General features: G+C 31.1%; 1 protein-coding gene and 1 long non-coding RNA gene across 11 annotated transcripts in view; one reads left to right on the top strand and one right to left on the bottom strand.

Moving 5' to 3' along the window:
• LOC149134327 (uncharacterized) overlaps positions 1-11,016 on the top strand; it is a 118,523-nt gene extending 107,507 nt beyond the window's left edge. Inside the window, exon 3 of the long non-coding RNA XR_016242816.1 lies at positions 10,891-11,016. This is a non-coding gene — a long non-coding RNA (uncharacterized LOC149134327). The remainder of the gene's footprint in view (positions 1-10,890) is intronic.
• The window catches only part of LOC106878173 (uncharacterized), a 1,399,830-nt gene that overhangs the window by 159,894 nt on the left and 1,217,254 nt on the right, over positions 1-22,682 (bottom strand). The window lies entirely within an intron of this gene.

The following is a 22,682-nucleotide window of genomic DNA, read 5'->3' as shown; positions in this document are numbered from 1 at the left end:
GTAATAATACCCAGAAATATTTGGCTAGTTAAGCTAATAATCCTGAATATTTTGTTGCAATGAATTAGCCTCTATGTAGTCACACAAATTGCAAGACATAGTCACCAAATCTCCTTCAAACTACAACCTACTATTCAAAGGGAAAAAAAACCCCAGAAGTTGGACACACAGGATAATATAATTCTAGACACCCGAAGAAAGATGGAATATTCTTCACTGAAATACTTTTGGCTATTGGTCTGCTCACTGTGTTGACAGCATGTAACTAATTTTGAAATATAAGCTTTTATATAACTCTCTCTATGTGGTTGAAACTAGATTTCATAAATATCTTCATAATATACATAATAATACACAAGCAATGTCAAAACCTGCAGTTTGACATTTTAATATACCATACCATTCCTTTATGTGTTTCTGTGGAGAGTAAGCAAATCTCATGGCTCAACCTTCATCTGAACTCAAAGAGAAGAACATAATCTTTTACTCTTTCTTACCCACTGTCTGACATTCTCCTAGTACAGTTCTACCCTTGCCTATACCATCTTTATCTGCCTCCAACCATGTTATAGCAGCTAGTAATAACCCTGCAATTTGCAACTATATTTATATATAGGTGCAGGAGTGGCTGTGTGGTAAGTAGCTTGCTTACCAACCACATGGTTCCGGGTTCAGTCCCATTGTGTGGTATCTTAGGCAAGTATCTTCTACTATAGCCTTGGGCCGACCAAAGCCTTGTGGGTGGATTTGGTAGATGGAAACTGAAAGAAGCCCATCGTATATATATATATGTATGTGTGTTTGTGTGTCTGAGTTTATTCCCCCCACCACTGCTTGACAACCGATGCTAGTGTGTTTACGTCCCCGTAACTTAGCGTTTCGGCAAAAAGAGGCCGATAGAATAAGTACTAGGCTTACAAAGAATAAAGGTGGTGCCCCAGCATGGCTGCAGTCAAATGACTGAAACAAGTAAAAGAGTAAAGAGAGTATATTATATGTATGCATTTGTTTCAATTACTGTTGTTTAGCCCTAAAAAAAGTGAAGGTAAAGTTACCTTCTCAAGTCATATCAATTCATAAGGGCTGGTATCCTGTTTTCCATGGCATATATATTCCCCAACTGGATGGGATGCCGGTTTGTCACAGGATTACTCACCTTCTGCCAGCTGAGTGGACTGGTGCAATGTAAAATGAAATGTTTTGCTCAAGAACACAATGTGTTATCCGGTCCAGGAATTGAAACTACAATCTTACGATCATGAGTTCAATACCCTTACTGGCACTTGTGCTGGTGGTACGTAGAAGAAAACAGCATTCAAGCAAGGGCATTGCCAGTGCTGCTGGACTGGCTCCTGTGCAGGTGACACGCAAAAACACTATTTGAGCATGGCCATTGCCAGTACTGCCTGACTGACCCTCGTGCTGGTGGCATGCAAAACCACCCACTACACTCTTGAAGTGGTTGGTGTTAGGAAGGGCATCCAGCTGTAGAAACTCTGCCAGATCAGATTGGAGCCTGGTGCAGCCATTTGGCTCACCAGTCCCCAGTTGAACCGTCCAACCCATGCCACCATGGAAAGTGGATATTAAACAATGATGATGATGATGATGATACATATGCACACACACACACACACATATATATATATATATATAAACACGCGCGTATATACATTTATAACTATGTACATATATGTAGAGAGATACATTTATAATATATATGACATGTTTATTTGTCTATGCAGTATTTCTGTCTTTATCTCCTTCCCCTCCTCTAATCATTTTTCCCAATCAGCTGACATTTCTTTTAGTTTCTGCTCTTTGACCATTGTCCCTCAATACACTGACAATTTTCCTCCAGTATTTCCACTTCTTTATCCTTTCTATTCCCTGTTCATTTATACGTCAACAACTGTTTTGACATTTGGTGCTCAGTAACTGCAGTAATATGGATTGTATGTACATATAAATGAAGTAAATTGGTGTTAACAAATGTATATGAAATAACACAAATTATGATTATGCAGTAGTATAGTAGTTTTCAAACTACTCTAATCATGAATAAATCGTGCTTTATATATATATATATGCTGTTGTGTTTATGTCCCTGTCACTTAGTGGTTCGGCAAAAGAGACCGATAGAATAAGTACTAAGCTTACAAAGAATAAGTCCTGGGGTCGATTTCTTCGACTAAAGGTGATGCTCCAGCATGGCCGCAGTCAAATGATTGAAACAAGTAAAAGAGTTAAGAGTAGAAAGGGCCCTTATGTTGTGATAGTTGTGAATTCTGGATAACAATGGGAGCATACCTGAAAAAATAGTAACTGAAGAAGAGCAACTTAATATTTAAGAACAGTTTGAATATGCAAACTGTTCCTAAATATCAGTTAGATCCATGTTTGTGTGTGCATGTGTGTGTGTGTGTGTGTGAGAAAGAGAGAGAGAGAAAGAATTTATTACAAGAGCAAATTTTGTTTCTGATCACTGAACAGCAAGAGAAGAGCTATGAGGCAATTTTCTCCACACCATGTTTCAGAAGATTACCACCAACGTTATCCTGCAATATATCCTCTACAACATCTACAATTTGTTTTCCAGCATTTTTTTTTAACTGCAGATATCACAGATTGCAATCTTGATATCTGACTACATAATTCAGATACCACAGATGTAGCCACCTCAAATATTACACAATTTTGATTTAGAATGCATGTGAAAAATAAATATATTACATTGAAACATCAACATTCAAGAGGAATAAATGTTTGCTTTTTACTCACACTTTATTTATAAAAATTTACAGGCATCAAGAGGCCTATTTTGCTTTGCTTTTTCTATTAATTTACTTAATTTATGTCACAGTACAGTAAACTTATAACACAGGATCAGCACTTTGTAATAAACAAGTCAAGTAAAAATGAAGTAGATTTATGCTCATTTAAGTTCTATCAGTATCAATATGATATAAAATAATCTTTGTTTTCCATTTTTTACTTTGCTTCAGGAAAGTAAATTTGCTCTTCCAGTGCCTGTCTAATCCCAAGCTCACTGGATTAGTAAGGCTCAACCTGTCTGAAGTAACAAAAATTTCCAAATTGATTTCATTTCGGTGGAAATTTTGCAAATAAATAGTAGTAGTTCTGAGTATTATTTTAAATAAATTGTTTATTATATTTTATAGTTTTATATTAAGTTTTAACTTCAAAATATATTGCTATAAACAGGTAATTTAAATAATTGTCTTGTTTCATCATCATCATCATCATCAAGAATCTAATCAAATAAAAAATTTAACAAAAGTAAAACAACTTTTACTGTAAAAAAAGTAGCACAGATTTTCAAATAGCGATTTTAGATGTAAAATTTAAAGGATAAAAATTGAAGTACTTTGCTAGAATTATACTTCAGTCAAACAAAAACATTATTTGTAGAATGTATTTATTCTATAATAGCGAAAAGCTCCCATTTGGTCCTTGTATCATATCTTTATATTTTGAGATCTTTTGTTATTCAGATCTGGATTGCTATCAGTGATACCTGAGGTTAAAAAAAAAATGCTGGAAAACAAATTCTAGATACTGTAGAGGATATATCGCAGGATATTGTTGCTGGTAATCTTTTGAAACATGGTGTGGAGCAAACTTCACTATTTCATAGGTAAAGTATTAATTGCCAGAAGGAGATCAAGCTATAGTATCATTTATTATAACAATATACATAATGTTCAAACTGTAGGAAAATATCACCATGCTAGCAAGGAAATAAAAATATGAGAAAACAGACCTGGGAATAAAATTTCTTGCTCCAGTCATCATATCATATATTCATAGCCTAAGGACATTACAGTATTTATTTCACTTAACTGAAAAATAAATCCCTTTATTTTTCTTGAATAACAGCCTTTAGGAAAAGTCAAGAAAATTATCAAAATAGCTATAAGTAGCAAGCTTGTATATAACAAAGTAAGACATATGCTTCCACTAATTGTTTCAGGTGTTTATTTTGTCACGAGCAAACAGAGAAACTCTGTCAACCCTTTCACACTGGACCCAGCAACAGACAAGGAGTGACAGCTTGGAAGAGAGGAAAGATTACACCAGCACTCAGCTGATATTTATTTTCAGCTGAGTTGGATGGAGTAATGTGAAATGAAGTGCCTTGCTCAAGGACACACTGCAGCATCACATCAAGGAATCAAACAGTGACATTATAATTGTGGGTTGAACACACCAACCACTAAGCAAAGGCGGTGAGCTGGCAGAAACGTTAGCACACCGGGCGAAATGCTTAGCGGTATTTCGTCTGCCGCTATATTCTGAGAGTTCAAATTCGGCCGAGGTCGACTTTGCCTTTCATCCTTTTGGGGTCGATTAAATAAGTACCAGTTATGCACTGGGGTCGATATAATCAACTTAATCCGTTTGCCTGTCCTTGTTTGTCCCCTCTGTGTGCAGCCCCTTGGGGGTAGTAAAGAAATAACACACCAACCACTAAGCCACACATACCTTAGCAAACATATAAAACATGAACATCTAATTTCTTGCAAATGTCTAAATTTAAAAAGCTTTAAAATCTTGTGTGATAGTAAAAAGATACTGAATGATGAAACTAAAGATTTTATAGGTGGTCTATAATGTTTGCAGATGGTTACTCAATAAGTAAATAAATAAAAATAATTAAAAAAATAATGTAATTTAAAGAGGCTGTTGTTTTTTCCTCTCCATCTATCAATGTAAATATTATTCTAAAATATTCAGACATTCAGGATCACGAGAAAACTCAAGAAAAGTGACTTTGACATCAAATCTAACTTGACTTCATTAAAACACAAATTCCATACAATGTACATAATAGCCCATTACTTATGTAAATTGGTTAAAATTGAAAAAAAATAGGAGCAAGCACAAGAGTTTTAAGATACCTAATTATAGTTTTCTTTGTAAACTATTGTAAAGTATCTTAAATTATGCAAATAAAGAAACAGAATTCCATTTTAACAAACAAATCTAATTCCCTAAACAAAAACAAACCCATAAGATGTTTTCTGCTCTTGATAAAATTAAAAATTATTTTTGTTAATTTCTCCGTATATTTAACTTCATTATTATCCTAAAATCATCATCATCATCATCATCATCATCATCATCATCATCATCATCATCATCTCCCTTCCCTTTCATCTTCATTATCATTTTATTATCATTTTTGCATGCTGGTATGGGTCGGATAGGTTTTTATCACTCTTCTAGCTGATTCAGAAGACACCCTTATGCTCATAAGCTTCATTTTTGAATTTTATTATTTTCTTTCTGGTTGGATACCCTATCATTCATTATCTACTTTCACTTTCTGTTTTGCATTTAACAAGACTTAAATGGTCTTATTGATCCCACAGTTAATACATTTTTAATGAGGCACTTTTTATTTCTAATAATGTCTTTTTATCTACAAATTCAGTATTTTCTGCTTTTATAAAAAAAAAAATGTTTAAATTATTATTATGCTTTGATGCCATTAGTTTTCAACTGATATCTTTACAGTTGGGAAGTTGCTAACTGTAAATTTAGCTTCCTGTTCTACAAAATATGTTTTTTGTTTAACTACTTGTCAACTAGTTAATGAATGTTAGAATATATATATATATATATATATATATATATATATATATATATATATATATATATATATATATATATATATATATATATATATATATATATATATGTATGTATATATATATATATATATATATATATATATATATATATATATGTATATATATATATATGTATATATATATATATGTATATATATATATATATATATATATATATATATATATATATATATATATATATATATATATATATGTCTATTACACACACATGTATTAATACATACATATCTATCTATCTGTCTGTCTGTCTGTCTGTCTCTCTATATATGTATATAGAGAAAGAGACAGACAGAGAGAGAGCAAGAAAGAGAGAGAGCAAGAAAGAGAGATGCAGGCATGGTTGTGTGGTAAGAAATTTGCTTTCTAACCACATGGTTCTGGGTTCAGTCCCACTGCACTGCACCATTGTGAGCAGATTTGGTAGAGATGGAAACTGAGAGAATCCCTTTGTATATACAGCTATGTGTGTGTGTGTGTGTGTGTGTGTGTGTGTGTGCATGCGTTTGTATCTGTGTTTGGCTCCACCACCACTTGACAACCAGTGTTGATGTGTCCAAGTCCTCATAACTTAGCTGTCTGGCAAAAGGGAGCATTAGAAAAAGTACAAGGCTAATGAAAAAAAGTACTGGGGTTGATTTGTTTAACAAAATTGCTTTGAGGCAGTGCACTAGTATGGCCACAGTCTAATGAATGAAACTAGTAAAAGGTAATATATATATATATATATATATATATATATATATATATATATATATATATATATAAAACTTAGATCCTGAATCTTCTACTTGGAACTCCCCTTACTTTACTAAAAAAACAATATACTTCAATAGGATATGAATGTACTACAACTTTTTCTATAAAGTGATGAACATGAAGAATATTCTATATTCAAAAGTAAGTTTTAGTCTTATCTGATTAAACTAAATAGTTAAATGCTTTTTCAAAAGAAAAAAAAAGGAATTCTAACAGCTTAAATATCATTTTTATTTCAACTCTTTGATACCACACAACAATAGAGAACAATCTTTGTGAATGTGTAAAGAACTATATGATTCATAATTATGTAAACAAGTTTTTATACAAATCAATTTACTTGAAAAATGGCAAGTGAAAATAAATACTAAAGAAACTACACAAAACTTTCTTCACACTAAATTGTGATAAAACATTTAATTAACCATAAAATTTCAATTATCATTCTAAATTGCTTAGAGTATTATTTAGTTATATGTTATACTGGTAGAAGTGTGTTAAGAATTTTATTTGATAGATGCCTTTTAAATAAATTACTGTATTTTAAAACTTAGAAGATATTTTTCATGCCTATTCTATAGAATTTTAACCTGACAAATCGAGTTTCTAAACAGGTTTTTTATTCTTAGTTCATTCTTAGTTCATTTCACTTAGGTCTTGTGTTTGTCTGTTTAGCATTGTCTGTAATCTGAGTGAAGTTGAGCTGAATTGTGTAGACTTACTCTTTAAACTCTACATGAAAAAATTTTCAATGGTGCTTCAGCAATTCAATAAAGATTATGCAATAGTTCTTATTTTCCTCAGATAGATAAAAATTTCCTTTCTTTAATTCAATGATTTTTAATTTGCACTTGAAGGAGCACTAAACATTTCATTTTATTTTTGTCTACATACACAGCGTTGTCATTTTAATTTACAGAAGTTAATAATTCTTTCTAATTTTGACACGAGTTCAGCAACTTTGAGGGGTGAAGGAAGTCACATCGACCCCAGTTCTCAACTGGTACTTATTTTATTGACCTTGAAATATTATTATTATTAATAATAATAATAATAATAATAATACTGATAATGATAATACTAATAAATGAAATAATAATAATAATAATAATAATAATAATGATGAGGATGATGATGATAATAATAATAATAATAATGATAATAAAAGAAACAATAACCCTTTCAACTATAGGTAGAAGGCCTGAAACTTGGGGGGAAGGGGATCAGTCAGTTACATAAATCTCAGTACAGAACTAGTGCTTATTTTGTTGACCCTGAAAGGCAAACTCAACCTTGGCAAAATTTGAACTCAGAATATAAAGACAGATGAAATGCTGCTAAGCACTGTGTCTGACATGATAATGGTTCTGTCAGCTTGCTGCCTTAATAACAATAATAACAAATGCTTCAACTTTCGGTACAAAGCCAATAATTGACTGTTACTTATTCTGTCAACCTGAAAGGTTGAGAAGGCAAAGTTGACCTCAAAGGAATTGTAGTGAGAGGTGAAATACCACTAATAATTTTGCCCACCACCATAGAATCTCTAGGTATTGCCTAATCTGAGAGGATTAGCATCCAAATGTAATCTATCTCTAACCCCATCTTATTAAACTTAAAATGGAAAGCACACACTACATAATGTCATTCTAGATAGATTATGCATGCAAGGTGGAAAATTAGCAGAATTATTAGAGAATTATCAGCTTTCAGACCTGAGGTCGACTCTGCCTTTTATCATAATGGGATTGATAAAGTACTCAATGCCAGTTTGAACAGTTAGAGCAGCTATCTTAATGCTGTTTGCTATTTGGTCCATCTCTTTGAATTCTGATGACAATGCCTGAAAGAACATTGGTGTTAATCTGTATCAACTCTTGCCTTTCTTTGAACAACACTAGTGTTGTGCAGATGAGAGGCATGCATGCATGGCTAACTAGTGGTCATCTAGAAAAACTACCTTGCCCAAGTTAGTACGTTGGAGAGTTAGAGAATTTTACAGAAGGAAATTCATTGTCTTGTGACAAATATAGAGGTCTCAGAATCTTGAAAAATTAAAAGAGGCAGAATCGTTGTGGCCAGAATGCTTTTGAGTACTGGTTTGCTTTATTAGAGCAAAAAGATAAAGATACCACAATACCGTAGATACCACCCACACAGCATACATACATAGGTACATTCATAAGTAGGCAGTCAAGCAGGTAAATAGATAGGTAGTTAGATAGGTAAGTAGATAAATTTTAGATGGTTAGATTAGTTATATAGATTGTTAATTACTTAGTTAATTATGTAGGTAGGTAGATAGGTGGGAAGATAGGCAAGCAAATAGGTGAGTAGGTGGATAAGTAGGTACGTAGGTAGATAAGTAGGTATGTAGGTAGATAGATATAGGTAGGTTGGTAAATAGATAGTACAGACAGATGTGCACACACACACACACACACACACACACACACAAGGAGACCAACACACATGACCATCCACACACATACACACACAAGTATATATAGGCACACATGCATACACACACAAGCTCATATGCACATAGACACACTCAAGCATGCATGCACAAGAAAGCAGAAGTACACATTCAGACACACACACACACACACACATGAATAAACAGAATACATACATACATATGCAATCACGTGTGCACACTGTCATACACGCACACAACAAAGTCCCAGGCAGACAAATGCAGCCTCTGTAACAGACTAAGAAAAAAGTAACTGTAAAGGTTGCTTGTTGTTGGCACTCTGTCGCTTACAACAATGAGGGTTCCAATTGATCCGATCAACGGAACAGCCTGCTCGTGAAATTAACATGCAAGTGGCTGAGCACTCCACAGACACGTGTACTCATAACGTAGTTCTCGGGGATATTCAGCGTGACACAGTGTGACAAGGCTGACCCTTTGAAATACAGGTACAAGAGAAACAGGAAGTAAGAGTGAGAGAAAGTTGTGGTGGAAGAGTACAGCAGGGTACGCCACCATCCCTTGCCGGAGCCTCGTGGAACTTTAGGTGTTTTCGCTCAATAAACACTCACAACGCCCGGTCTGGGAATCAAAACGGCGATCCTATGACCACGAGTCCGCTGCCCTAACCACTCGGCCATTGCACCTCCACAGAAAGGTTGCAAGTCGCAATGAAAGAGCTTTGACAAACAAAAACAAAACAAATAAATGAGTTACTGTTTAATCAAATCAAACAAACAATCAATTTGTAGTTGGGCATTTAACCAATTGACTAACAATAAAAGAGTAGAATTGAGCCAGTGCATGTGTTAATAATATTGGTATAATGACTCTTCCTAGACACAGCAAAATTTGTTTCAATACACGAATTCACATAAGGAATCTTGCAAACCAAATACAAAAACAAAGTCTTTTTTTATATTCCATAATTATTTGAAAGCACAGAGCTACCAAACAATTTGTTGAAAGAAGATGTCATTAAACATAGCCAGTTAGAGTTCAACCAGAAATAATGACAGTCCAAAATTATTGCTGAGCTACAAATAGTAATATGTAGTTTTGTAAACATACTCAGAGTCACAGACAGGCATATATTCCTACACACATATACAAACACCCACACATACATACATACACATACACAGATACATACACACACACACACACACACACACACATACATACATAAGGCTTGAAAAGCTTCTTTCAGTTTCCATCTAACAAATTCCCTCATAAGACATTGGTCAGTTCAGAGCTATAGAACAAAATGCCGGCCCAAAATGTTGCATGGTAATCTTGAAGGACTGAACCTGAAGTGATGCACAAGCATAAGTAGGAGCATGTACAAACACACACACATGCATACACACACACATGTACACACACACACACACACACACACGTGCGCACGTGTAGAACAATTTCAGTTTTCTAATATTTACAATTTAATATTTAATGAAGCTATAAGACTTATGAGACAGTTCATTTTCTTTTTTTTTTTTGCCATAAACACAGAATTTGAACTTTATTATATGATCAGTTACATTCTTTCATTCTTAGGTTTGTTAAAAAAAATAAATTAAGAATTTACAAAATAGCTGAATATTCGAATTATGTAATCAAGGATTTTGATTGAATAAAATAATGAAAAATGATAAATCTCAAGAACAATGCTATGAATTGGGTAAACTACATAATCACGTGGGCTGCTAAAATTGGAGTCTCATAAATTTCTCAATCCACTAAAAAATATGAAAATTTATAAATAAAGAACATAGGATAGAGGTTATGGAAGAATGCCAAGGAGAGCAATTGACATGTGTGGTTTTTGTCCAGTTCCTATAATATTGCTAATATTTTTTCTTAATCGGGCTCAGAGGGTGAAGAGTAAAGAATATTTTCAGCAAAATTTGAAGTCTGAAAGACCATAATCTGGTCTTCCTGCAACTATACCTTTTTTCTCTATTTTACTTGCAGCATGATAGACTTTTGGAATATACACTAGAAACCATTTCAACAATAAATTATCAATATGCAAAAAAAAAAAGACAAAAAAAACCCATCCCAACAATAAAAGGCTGAATTATGAAAGAAATAGAAAAGAAGTTTTATAATATGTATTTTGGAAGAAATAAATTCGAGGATATACAAAAGAATTTTTGCTCCAATTTTATCTCAATGCTGAAGATTATAATATACTGGATAATTTTGAATGGTGAACACATCAGAAGCTAGCATGGGAAATAGTTAAGGGTAATATCAGGAAATGTAGATCAGCATTTTAAATACAGAACAATGTGAACAGAAATGACAAATGAAAACTGCTGATCAGATTTGTACGCAGATTACTTAGAGATAATAACAGAAAGAGAAGAGAAACAAACAGGTTTGTTACGAATAATTAATAATATTGTTATAAAACACCTTACAAAACAAATTTTTCTAGAGGATGATTTTGTTGTAAAGAAAAATTAAACTTTTTTGTAAAGAATTATTGAAAGGAAAGTAGAATGGTGTGATTGATGGATTGAAGGTTGTGAAAGAAAAGGAAAGAAAAGTTCCGAATATGGGGAAATAGAGATGTACTCAAATACCACAGTAATTATCAAAGCATAATTAAAAATATATTATTCTAATGATCTGTAAAGGCAGATTTCATTAACCAGGAATGAAGGAGAACAAAATATAAACAAGGAAAATATTGAAGATAAATCTTTGACTTGAATACAAATTGGTTTAAAAATATTAAATGTAAAAGTAGCAAAATTCTTATTGCATAAAATTAACCATATGCTATATTTATTCAACTACTATATTACTTAAATATATCAAGCAAAAGGAAGTATTATAAATATTTAGAAACTGTGAAATATAAAACTGCATACAAATGTAAAAGTTTTTATAACTAAAAAGAAACAAAAAAATGTCATAGGAAACAAAGATGTTTAATAATTTCATCTTAAGAAAACCAGTTCATGAAGAATAGCTGGCTGAGAATGATATCCATATATCATGTGTGTGTGCATGTGTGTGTGTGTCTGTATATGTGCATGTATGTGTATATACACATATGCATATATATATATATATATATATGTATATATATGTGTTTGCATGTGTATGTAAATACACACACACATGCACACACAAACACATACACACACAACACACACTCACACAGACACACATATACATATATATAGATAGATAGATCGATAGATATCTAAGCTTGTATGATTGTGTATAGGAGAATATATATTAACCCTTTCGTTACCAACCCGGCTGAAACCAGCTCTAGCTTTGTAGTACAAATGTTTTCTTTTCATAAGTTTTGAATTAAGATCTTCCATTAAACCTTAGTTGCAATATATATTCCTAACACTAGCTGAATGATAACTAAGTTATTTTACCAAAGTCTTTGTTATATTTAATATAATTGAAAGAAACAAAGAGCATCTGAGAATAAATACGGTAACGAAAGGGTTAATCAATAAAATTCCAACCTAGTCTGATTTTCACAATTTATTATTTACAATTTTTACAATTTTACAATGTTGAAAGAAACTAGTACTTTCATGCATTATGCAATCGTCAGGTTTATATTGTGACAGTCGTGTTCCACAATTGACATGTATATGCTTATATGTATATGTATGCATATGTGTATGTACGGAGCAGGATATTTATATTAAAAACAACTTTTCTTTTATTCTTTTATTTGCTTCAGTCATTTGACTGTGGCCATGCTAGAACACCGCCTTTAGTTGAACAAATCTACCCCAGGACTTATTCTTTGTAAGCCTAGTACTTATTCTATTGGTCTCTTTTGCTGAATCGCTAAGTTACAGGGACTGAGGATATAAGCACACCAGCATTGATTGTCAAGCGATGATGGGGACAAACATCGACATACAAAAGCATACATGCATACATACATACATATATATATATATATATATATATATATATATGATGGGCTTCTTTCAGTTTCCATCTGCCAAATCTACGTTGGTTGACCCGAGGAAAATAGAAGACACTTTCCCAAGGTGCCATGTAGTGGGCCTGAACCTGGAACCATATGGTTGGGAAGCAAGCTTCTTACCACACAGCCACTCCTGCACCTAAAACTTAACTATTTGTTTTGTTTTACATTCATTGTTCTATGTTAGCATAAGTTGGATTGACACTTACATGGGGCAATATTTCTACAGCAAAATGTGTTTTTCTGTTGATAACCTTTTTTTTTTTTGCTATACGAGCAAGTAAGGGATTCTTTTTATTCCACCACAATGAGAGCTCAGAACTAAGGGACATATTATTTACAAAGAATGTAAACACAATACCATTTTTTTCACTCAGATAATCTGCAGCAAGAAGCAGAAATGAAAATGTTCATACATATACATACAGGCATGTATGCACATTCACACACAAACATACACTCACACACACTGATATATATATCAGTGTGTGTGAAAGACTTCCTTATTGTTTTTGTTGATATGTAAGACTTCCGTATATATGAAAGACTTCCTTATTGTTTTTGCTGATATGAGGCAGGTGTTGAAATTATGGGTTTAAGTTCAGTTCCGGCTGCGCAGTGGGAATGAATCTGAGACCACATAGCTGTGAAGCAAAGTTCTTAGCCACACAAACATGCTTGCCTTGTGCATATTTAAGGAAAATATCATTTAAAAAAAATCTTTGGTATCTCTTCAAATTGAACTGATTGTTCATAATATTTATTTTGAGATATTTATGGAAAAATATTATATCAACTATCAGTTAAAGTCAAAGGAATATAAAAGCATACAAGATGTCTTTATGCTTCTAAGCCGTGAAATTTTGTAAAACTAAAGAATAAATTGTGTCGTTTTATATATATATATATATATATATATATATATATATATATATAAACATAATTAAGGGATCAGCAAATATTTGCTTCACCACATACCGAAGTTCAGAAATAGCAGCTAAAAAAGCTGAAACTCCAACAGATAGCATTACTTGTAACTCACAAAGGCTTTGTGAGTTACAAGTAATGCTATCTGTTGGAGTCTCAGCTTTTTTAGCTTTTTTAGCTGCTATTTCTGAACTTCGGTATGTGAGGTGAAGCAAATATTTGCTGATCCCTTAATTATGTTTATAAATATATTTGAACTTTTAAATAAGTTCTCCAATGATAATGGTGCTTACATACCGAAGGGCTTGGTAAAAATTATTAATTGTTGATTTATTAATAAATTAATAAATTGATAATCCCTTACCCTTTTAATTTGTATATATATGTATATATATATATATATATATATATATATATATATATATATATATATATATATATATATATATATATATCAACTAATAATAATAATAATAATGATAATGATAATAATATAATAATAACCCCTGAAACTACTGGCCTTGTGTCAAAATTTGAAACATCATCACCATTATTATTATTATTATTATTATTATTATTATTATTATTATTATCATCTAATGACACTGTAGCAATAGTGTGGAAAATAGCATTAGTGTTGTTGAAGGTTTTCACCCTCTAGATAAGTTTACATTGATATTCTCTGACTAAGATAGAATATTTATGCATTGTGACATACAATTAAATTTCTTTAAAACTGTTAAAACTGTTACCTACTTTATCGTTTGAAACGTGATCTCAAAAGTGCATATATATTGTGAAAGTAAAAAAAAAAACAATTACAGTATTTTTTCATCAGCAGGTTATTATAAGCATCATGGGAATTTAATTTATAATGAGTATGAAATAAGGTAAAGAAGAAAATACTTTTGGATCGTTACATTCTTAAATAAATGATGATTTATCTCAAAGTAAAATATAGATACAATTAATATACAGATAATAAAGTTTTATAAAATGAATGTATAACAGAAGTATTGTTTGATGAAGTAAGGCTTAGGTTAAGTAGATGACAAGATGACAGAATAATTAAAGCTATATTTAGAAAAGATAATATCTTATAGCTTATTTTTAATCACTGGCTAGTAAATATCAAGAGCAACAAATTTTGTTAATGTATCATTAAATAATAAAGTTTGCAATAGAATCTTTGATATAGGTTGGGTGTTCTATACCTTTATATATCAGATAAACTAAATGTACTTATAGCAAAAAAAAAAATCCAGCTCTGTAAATTATTTTTTTGTTATCATTTCCAAATGTCAGAAGAAAATATATTGAATACAGGTACAAAATTCTCTAGCAAAGTAAGGATTAAAATTTTTTTTAATTTCAGAAGAATATTAATAAATTCTCTAGATTTAGAAAGTACTCAATGATGCAAGTTAATAAAAAAAGACGATGATGATGGTAGTGGTGGTGGTGGTGGTGGTGGTGGTGGTAGTGGTGGTGGTGGTGGTGGCGGTAGTGGTGGTGGTGGTTATGATGATGAGGATGATGGTGATGATGGTGATGATGATAAATGTGTTGTATGCATCCATGTATACTACATCACTGAATTTTAAAGTGATGTCAGAAGATATATAAACAGTTTCCCCATAAATCTACCATTTCAAAATAAAGCATGAATTCTTTTTTTAAAAAAATTGATATAAAATTATTTTTCTTTTAGATGAGTTTCGTCGACCACTAAAGGGTTACAAAATAAATTGATTTTCCTAGAACAATGAAAAAAAGAAAGAAAGACAATCTCTCACCCAAAGTATATAGAGGAATTCCTCACTGCTATTAAATCTGGATTTGATACTTAATGCAAAATTTTCCTAATTCTAGAAGATCTTAGTTTTATTGAACAGTTTTATCGTGAGACTGCTATTAAAATCAGTTAATGCTAGTTAGAGTTCATATTGAGTGAGACCTCAAGTATATTATGATGACTTATTTAACCAATATTGTATTTTACACTCTCAAGACTGAATCCCCTAAACAGAAAATATTCTGTTGTCATTCTTGAATTTGCTTTAAAAATAACCCCAAGCACAAGTCCTGAAATTTTGGGGGAGGGAGCTAGTTGATTACATTGAATCCCAGTACACAACTGGTACTTATTTCATCTACCCCAGTATGCAACTGGTATTTATTTCATCAACCTGAAAAGATGAAAGGCAAACTTGAACTCTACAGAATTTGAACTCAGAATATAACAATAGTCGAAATGCTTTTAAGCATTTTGTCTGATGTGTGGACGATTCTGTCCGCTTGCCACGTTATTTGAATCAAAATTAGTAAACTTCATTTAGCATCAAAGATACCAGTAAGAAATTAAAGAGAGTTTTTTTTAAATATGTTATATATTATAAATTGTAAAATGAATGTTATTAAGGATGAATAATTTTTTTGTTATATGAAAACCATAGATTTTTAACATAAATGCCTTAAGTATAAATATTAAGTACAGTCATTTTAGAACATGTAACTAAATTATCAATTGAGTTATGTGAAAATGACGTACTACCAACTGTTACAGTAAGCTTACTGCTTAAATTCTTAAATTTCCTTTTTTGTAATACAAGTACAAAAACTGAAATTTAGGGAGTCAAGGAAACCAATTAAATTAACTCCTGTGCTGAGTAATACTTTATTTTGTTAACCCTGAAAGGATAATAAGCAAAGTTGATGCCGCCAGGATTCAATTTCAGAATATTAAGACATGGAACAAATTACACAAAGCATTTTTCCAATGCTCTAATGATTCTGCCAATCTGGTGCTTTTGAGTTTTAGATATAGGTACAAGCATGGCTGTATGGTAAGAAGTTTGCTTCCCAATCCCATGGTTCAGGGTTCAGTCCTACTGCAAGTGTCTTCAGCAATAGTCTCGGGCTGATGAAAGCCTTGTGAGTGGATTTGGTAGACAGAAGCTGAAAGCAGCTCATTGTATATTCCTATATATATATATATATATATATATATATAAATATATTTATGTGTGTATGTTTCTTTGTGTCTGTGTTTGTCCCCCAAACCCATCACTTTGACAACTGGTGCTGGTGTGCTTACATCTCTGTAACTTAGAAGTTGGCAAAAGAGACCAAGAAAGTAAGTCTCGGTCTTTAAAGAAAAAGTGCTGAGGTTGATACATTCGGCTAAAAGCTCTCCGAGGTAGTACCCCAGGGTAGCCACAGTCTAATGACTGAAACAAGTAAAAGATAAAAGATGGAAATGTTTCTAGTTTAGGTACAAGGAAGGAGCATCATAAATACTGTTGAATGCAGTCCTTCACTAGTCCATTATTTCACCAAATTGGAGAGATGGACGGCAAACTTGTCATTGGTAGGATCTCAACTTAGAACATATATCAGAACAAATTACCACAAGACATTTTTTCCTAACATTCTAATGGTTCTACTAATCCACTGCTCTTGACTTTTTAAACAATAAAAACCGAAATCAGTACTTAAACATTTTTAGCAGGTTTCATTTATTATTTTCAGCTTCAGATAAATTAAGATTAATATTTTGTTTAAAACAGAAAATGGACAATTGATTTTCTTTCTATATAATCTATACAATTTATGTTTCAAGAATAATTACAGCTTTTGGTTTCTCTGATTCTGAGTAAAATATTCAATAATCTTTTTAACTAATTAGTTCAAATAAAAATTTTGATAATGTGCATAACAATGTATTTTGAGTAGTACATGTAATTAAGCTAGATTTGATGGTCAACTCAAAAGACAAACAATTTTTTAATAGTTCAGTCCTAAGACATGGATTCAGGAATAAAGGTTATATGAAAAAATAGTTTCAGCATTGTGCATTATATACACATATAACTCTTATATGTGTGTGTGTGTGTGTGTGTATATACATATATCTACATATATATATATATATATATTATTTTGAGGCAACTAGGGGACTAAGAAGCTTGCTTCCCAACCACATGGTTCTGGATTCAGTTCCACAGTGTGTGTGTCTTTGTGTCGGTGTTTGTATCCTCATCACAACTTCACAATCGGTGCTGGTGTGTTCATGTTCCCAAAACTTAGCAGTTCAGCAAAAGAGACTGATAGAATAAATACTAGGTTTAAAAAATAAATCTTGGGGTCGATTAGTTTGACTAAAAGCCTTCAAAGCAGTGCTCCAGCATAACCATAGTAAAATGACTGAAACAAGTAAAAGAATAAAATCATATATAAATATATATATATATATATATATATATATATATATATTTCACACAGGTATTGTGAGACTAATAACCTAGTGTAGAATTCAATATATATACATGTTTCAGAACAAAGTGTTAGACAAGTATAGAGCAGTAATAAAAAAATGATTATCTTATGAACTTCATTAGTTTCCAGTTGTTTCACCTATAAGATGCATTGGACTCCTAGTTGAGTGCCTGAATTACACCTTATAACTTTACTAGAGCTTCTGCACATTATATTCGAGGTGCCAATGAAGCTATAAGGTGTTATTGAGGCACTCAACTATGAGTCCACTGTGTCTTATAGCAGAAACAGCTGATTCTTCTATAAGACACACATATATATATATATATATATATATATATATTAAATTCAAATTACGACAAACGTAAACTAAACAAATGAAGTTTGCTTTTAGAAGCGTTGAGATGTCTTAGAAAGTTAAAGAAGTGATTTTAAATTCTCAATCGCAGAATAATGCTAATAATATAGCCTGAACAGGATAAACTATCCCTATTTTGCAGAAAAAAGTGTAGGTAGAGGTAGTTTATCCTGTTCAGGCTATATATATATATATATATATATATATATATATATATATATATATACATATTCACACACATAGATGTAATATATATGTCATATATATATATATATATATATATATATATATATATATATATATATATATTATATATTTAACATACATGTATATATATAAACACACATATATACTTATATATATTATATGTGTTTGCATGTACGTAGGTATGTATATGAAATGAGTGCTAATACAACCTGGTATTACAGTGTGATACAGGTAGCTGATGCAAAGCTTTCCTAGATCAACTAGAATTCAGGGCCTTTTCAAGGTACTAGGCTTTGACTATTTAGTTTTATAAAAACTACTATTTTGGGGAAACAATGTTAATTCCCTAAAATTAAGCCAATGAACTGGCAGAACCATTAGTACACCAAGCAAAATGCTTAGTAGCATTTCGTCTGTCTTTACATTCTGAGTTCAGATTCCCCTGAGGTTCATTTGCCATTCATCTTTTCATAGTTTATAAATTAAATGCCAGGTGAACATTGGGGTTGACTTACTCACTCCCCACGAAATCGTTTGTCTTGTAACAAAATTTGAAACTAATATTAATTGCATAACTTAGGTGGTTGCTGAATCAATGTTTATAAAACGTGTGCTGATGGTATTAAGCAGGTCAATACACACACACACACACACACACACACACACACACACACACACACACACACACATGCATGTACATAAATACAGACAGACATACATGTAAATACATTTATAAAAACTACACACACACACAGATACACAAATGTATACATATATATATATATATATATATATATATATATATATATATATAATAATGATAATAATAATAATATTAGAGATAAAAATCCAAATTTACAGGTAAAAACTCCTTTAAATTCAATTTATAAAAAATTAAAATTAAATTAAGTTTCACAGCATAAAGTTCTTTTCTCTAAAACTATATATATATATATATATATATATATATATATATATATAAGTCACCAGGTGCATCGACTGGAGATGCACCAGATACCTGATTATGAATATATATATATAGTAAATCCCCAAAACGAAGAACAAACACAAGAAAAAACAACAGTGCAAGGACGTGGTAAATGCAAGATATTAGCAGACGCTCAGGGAAGGAAAGAAAGGTGGTTTTATGTTTCGAGCAAAGCTCTTCGCCAGAAACAGGAGACAGAGGAAAGTCCAAGACAAAAGGAATTTGGAGCAAAAACTCAACAACGATCCACATGTGGTTATATTTTGAAATATATATATATATATATGTATGTATATCGGCACACACATACACATATATGCATGCATATGCACATACACATATATATGTATCTATTAATAACAGTTTGGCTCAGCTCCACTTGTTTCATAGGTATGTTGGATGTGTCCATCCGACCTCTTATAAGATGCACACATTCTAGTCACAAAACTTGAAGTTTTATGGAGTTGGGTCAACTGTTATTAAAAGACGTATGTTACTCCTAACTGTGCTGAGTGCCACTTTCTCTTTTTTATCCATTCACTGTATACATATTTTATACATGTGGAGGCACAATGGCCTAGTGGTTAGGGCAGCGGACTCGCGATCATAGGATCGCGGTTTCAATTCCCAGACCAGGCGTTGTGAGTGTTTATTGAGTGAAAACACCTAAAGCTACACAAGGCTCCGGCAGGGGATGGTGGCGAACCCTGCTGTACTCTTTCACCACAACTTTCTCTCACTCTTACTTCCTGTTTCTGCTGTGCCTGTAATTCAAAGGGTCAGCCTTGTCACACTGTGTCATGCTGAATATCCCCGAGAACTACGTTAAGGGTACACATGTCTGTGGAGTGCTCAGCCACTTGCACGTTAATTTCATGAGCAGGCTGTTCTGTTGATCGGATCAACTGGAACGCTCGATGTCGTAAGCGATGGAGTGCCAACAACATTTTATACATATACATATGTGCATGTATGTTTGTATGCATGTATGTATGTATGTATGTATGTGTGAATACATGTATATATGTGTATATGTATATTTGTGTATATGTATATATAGTGACTTTTCACATGTATTATACCATTATATATTTTATTATTAAAAAATAACTTATGCTGTTTAATTCAAGTATAGTATTTTACCTGTAATATTATGGAACACTTACATAATGTAACATTATATAACACTTTAGATAAAGTACATTACCTAAATAATGGTAATTTATTATCTAAATTACTTTTAATTCAAGATTTACCATCTAATAATCATCCTCTATGAATAACTTCCTTCTAACTATGATGTAGAGCTACATATTCATGGAGAGAGAAGTAGTTGATTTAGTCATCCTAGTTATTTACTTGTACTTATTTTACAACTTCTTGGAAGATGAAAAGCAATGTCAATATAGGCAAATTTAGAACATAGACAAAAATCGGAAATTGATATTCTAATTGCTTTCAAAGTAAAGACTGTTTTTCCTAAGTAATTACTGCATATCAGATTGCCATTAAACCTTGACTATAATTAAGCCTTATGTAGTCTTCCAAGTCTCTGACAGCTAATTTTCTCTGTGAAATTGAATATTAAGATACGAGATGGTTTAAATGCATTGATTGATATAAGGAAGGCCATTGCGCATATGTGAGAGGCTTAAACACAATTATTGAATCCTGAAGTTTGAGTTTGACTAAGGTATTTATCAAATCAAGGGGCAAAACATTTGACTAAGGCAGATTTAAGGCTTTATACAATTCTCTCAAATTAGTTTAATATTATACTTATCAGAACCAAATTATCTACTCTTTATCTTAGTTCCTAAGCTACAGGTGTGAATGTGAGATTAGAAAGATTACTTCACAATTTCACAGCTATGTGGCTTCAGATCTGATATTGTCCAGCAGAACCTTTAGCAAAATGAATTCTGTGTTGATCAAGGTCTTGCAAGTGAAATTTAGTTAATGAAAACTATACTGATGTATTGTTCCTGCTCTGGGATGGTAAACTTAATCTACTGCCTGAATAAAAACTATTGTTATATACCATGAGTAGAGCCAACACATTGGGAGCTTTCAGTTCATATTTCTAGTTTGAAGAGAATTCTTTCTCACAAATCTCAAAGTCCCTCTGAGTGAAGAAAAGAAAGCCATATCTAAATATCTCAATGTGTTTGTTTTCTCAAATGTTTTTTTGGCAATCATCAGTTTTTTCCAGAATAAATTTAAAAAAATGTGTGTGTGTGTATATATATATATATGTATGTGTATATATATACATGTATGTGTATATATATATGTATATAAATATATATATATATATATATATATATATATATATATATATGTATATAAATATATATATATATATATATATATATATTTATGTGTATATATATATATATATATATATTTATGTGTATATATATATATATATATATATATTTATGTGTATATATATATATATATATATTTATGTGTATATATATATATATATATATATATATATTTATGTGTATATATATATATATATATATATATATTTATGTGTATATATATATATATATATATATTTATGTGTATATATATATATATATATATATATTTATGTGTATATATATATATATATATATATATTTATGTGTATATATATATATATATATATATTTATGTGTATATATATATATATATATATATATATTTGTGTATATATATATATATATATATATATATTTATGTGTATATATATATATATATATATATATTTATGTGTATATATATATATATATATATATTTATGTGTATATATATATATATATATATATATATTTATGTGTATATATATATATATATATATATATTTATGTGTATATATATATATATATATATATATATATTTATGTGTATATATATATATATATATATATATATATTTATGTGTATATATATATATATATATATATATTTATGTGTATATATATATATATATATATATATATTTATATATGTATATATATATTATATATATACATATA

This window comes from Octopus bimaculoides, chromosome 8 (genome assembly GCF_046866305.1).
Source record: "Octopus bimaculoides isolate indiv1 chromosome 8, ASM4686630v1, whole genome shotgun sequence".
Lineage (NCBI taxonomy): Eukaryota > Metazoa > Mollusca > Cephalopoda > Octopoda > Octopodidae > Octopus > Octopus bimaculoides.
Note: the sequence above shows the minus strand (reverse complement) of the source record. Positions and strands in the feature narration are given on the sequence as shown.